The sequence below is a fragment of the Lonchura striata genome, chromosome 5 (assembly GCF_050655825.1).
Source record: "Lonchura striata isolate lonStrDom1 chromosome 5, ASM5065582v1, whole genome shotgun sequence".
Lineage (NCBI taxonomy): Eukaryota > Metazoa > Chordata > Aves > Passeriformes > Estrildidae > Lonchura > Lonchura striata.
The window spans coordinates 11,475,019-11,478,331 of NC_140707.1; the positions used below are offsets into that span (position 1 = coordinate 11,475,019).

At 40.2% G+C, this 3,313-nt stretch overlaps 1 long non-coding RNA gene across 2 annotated transcripts in view; it reads right to left on the reverse strand.

Moving 5' to 3' along the window:
* Positions 1–2,690: 2,690 nt before the first annotated feature.
* LOC144246513 (uncharacterized) overlaps positions 2,691–3,313 on the reverse strand; it is a 29,526-nt gene continuing 28,903 nt past the window's right edge. For both annotated transcript variants that reach the window (XR_014955317.1, XR_014955316.1), the window contains one exon: positions 2,691–2,807. This is a non-coding gene — a long non-coding RNA (uncharacterized LOC144246513). The remainder of the gene's footprint in view (positions 2,808–3,313) is intronic.

Consider the following 3,313-nt stretch of genomic DNA (forward strand, 5'->3'; position numbering starts at 1 on the left):
ATTATTAGACAGTATTTCCCCCCAAACTGTTGAGGTTTATTTTAGTAACTAATCAGTAGACATATATTGCTTATAAAGCATTACTATTCCATCTGCATAATTAATAGTATATAAAGTGTTCTTGAAAAAGTACAACTCAAGGTGCATTTACTAATGTTTTGTAAATCATTTAAGTATGAATTCTTTCAGTTGCACTGTAGGTTTGCTATTAATAGAAGCAGGAATTTTAATAACACAGTTTTGTTTGGAGTTTAATGGCTACGTCTCCTTTACTAGCCACAGAATTTTCAAAGCAGTTACCAAACACATGAAGCAATATTTGAAAGAATTGGAATATTTCAAAATTCCTCTTTTTAAACTTATTTTGCTTGATGAAACTTTGATTTATGTACCCTCTTCAAAGTGCCAAATTGCTAACAGCTACATCTTTCAGAAGTAGCTGTTAGCAATTTAGTGAGGTTGTTTATGTTGTGGATATTCTTTCTGGGAGTTTCAGAAGTTGCCTGTATATTTAATTCACTAAACATCTTTTGCAAGATGCTGGTGAATGTTTTTGCCATGTTTGACTCTTCCCTGGCAGATCCAGCACAACAGGATGTGCTATTTAGTAAGTTAGTCATCTTGAACATCTTTGCCTTTCAGAGCACAGAACATTAAGCTAAACTAAGCTTGCACCAAAAAAGATGCCAGGGTTTCACCAGAAGAGTTTTACAAGATGCAGTCAACACTTTACATTATTTGTGCTTTCTTCAACTCATGTTTTGACATAATATTGCTACAAGAGAATCAGTCACCCACACCAATTTTTAAGCTATCCATGTTTAGAACCAAATGATTCTTTCATTTCTATAAATCAGACTCTTTAAAACATAGCAACAAGGAAGTGTATTATTAATTCATTCTAATAAAACTAATCTGCTTTCAAAGATTAGGCCCCAATTAATCGAGTAAATGGAAGAGAATAGTAAAAAAGACAAAAAATAAACACCACAAGAAAGATTTAGAAAGGGTTTGTCATTTCTTCCAGATGTTTTGGACCAGCCACGAGGCCTTGTCTGACCCAACACAGCTGATTAAAGTCCCCAAGGCATTGAGTTTAACAGATTGAAGTGCACTCTTAGCATGATCCTGACAGCCCCAAACCACTCCAAGATGCCCCAGTTCAGGGTAATATTCAGCTGGAAAGTACAATCAGCTATCCTGCTCCATGCCATCCAGGAAAGAAAGGCAACAAACCCCAGTTATCCTTGTTGGGAGAGCTCTGAGTTTAAGTTTTAGAACTACAATATTTCAAACCACTTTGTACAATGACAGAGTCCCAAACCCATCACTTATCGTGGAGTGGTTTGGGTTGGCAAGTCCAACATCCCCTAGACCAGGTTGCTCAGAGCCCCATCTTCTTGCTTCTGTGTTTCACCACCCTCATTGCAAAAACCTCCTTATTTATATCTAACCTGAATTGTCCTCTTTCAGTCTGAAACCATCACCCTTGTCCCATCACAATGTGCAACCCTAAAATGTCTGTGCCCACCTTTCAGCTGCCCCTCAGGTATCCCCAGAACTTGCTCTTCTCTAGGCTGAAGGCTCAGCCTTGGCACAGGGAGTTGCCGGAGCTCACCCTGGGTCGGGGGTGGCTCCGTGTGGTGGCAAAGTCTCTCCTCCAGCCCGTGCTTCCAAAGAAAGGCTCAGCAGTCTCTGTTGTTTGGTCTCAAGGCAGTTTATTGCAAATTATCTAAAAGATTTTCTTCTGGGGCTGCTGTGGTTTGCTCACAGCTCAGGCAGAGGCACACACACACCCTGACATCCTCTCTGACCCCGACTGCTTCTTCTCTCCCCTCCAGGGCTGCTGCTCTCTTTTATATGGTACATTACGTGTGACATGGTTACAGTTTTCCCCCAATGCCTATTACCTGTATTAAATGGTGCTTTTCTATCTTTTATATGGTACATTACATGTTACATGGTTACAGTTTTCCCCAATGCCTATTACCTATATTAAATGGTGCCTTTCTACTCTAAACCAATCTGTGAGTGCCAACATCACCAAGAACATGGAGGTGAGGAAGGAGAAAGAGGGAGGATAGGGCAGGCCCAAATCCCTCCATCTTAAAACCTCTGACCCCCATGTACAAAACTAAAACCCCCCTGTACAGCACTCAAAAATTCTTCCCTTTACTTTGTGACTACTTCTACTCTAATATCTAAACTTTTGTGACTTCTTGTTCTCCCTGCAAGGTTGGTCAATCATTCCATGGTTCAAACCCAAAATCACAGCTGTTTCCAGCTGCCTGCCAGGGTCTAAAATGCTTCTGACCTGGGCCCAGAACCTCCAAAAATGTCTGAAACATTTTGAGTTCCAACAGGGACTGACTTCTACACTCCCCTGGCTCAATCCCACTTCTCAAGTGGAAACTGTACTCCACATCTTGCAAGCCCTGAACAGAGGGGAAGGGTGGGAAAGGGTGCCAGCTTCACTCTGCTTAACACAGCCCAGGTCACAGCTGAACAGCAGGAAGAAACTAGAACATACATCAAGATCCTACATTAGTACTACAGTACAAACACACATCCTTGCAAAACCTTCAAAAAAAACACTATTTGAAATAAAGCTACAGTTTGTAATTAATATGAGCAGTTACATTAACAAAGACACATGGAAGGCAATGAAAAAATTCTGACAGACAAAAGACTGAGCAGCTTTTTCCTCTTGGGCATAGACTTTAATAAGAGAATCAGTCAATCATTCTTTGAAATTCTGCTATCAGGACAAACAGAACATGTCTCCAGGAAATTTAGGATGATGGAGTCTGGAAAACGTAAAAAAAAAAAAAAAGAGCATTTCCAAAGCATTCATATCTCCATCCAACATTTAACAGATGCCTTATAAGCCTTGAGCTGCAAGGACTGGAACGAGATGCTCTGTGCATTATTCTCTCACCTCCCCTGTTGAAATCCCTGCCTGTGTTAATACAGGTAACAGATTTTATGTTCTTACAATGACTCAAAGAGGTTTGAAACACAATGGTAGTTTTTGCAATGCATATCCAACCGAATGGGATTTCACACACACCTCAGAGAAAATTTTACTGCCTTAAGACAGAAGCAGTGTAGAATGTGGTTTAACAACAGTTAGTATTTGTTGATCATTAAAACAATCTGCCCCACCACAATAATCTCATCTTTTAGAGATATGTGGGCCCAGTGTCCTCACCAGTTTCAGTACCAGAAGTGGGCTGCCCACATGCCAATGAAAATTGTACAGAAAATGTTAACTACTAAATTATTCCTAGTCACATTATAAAGCACTGCTCAC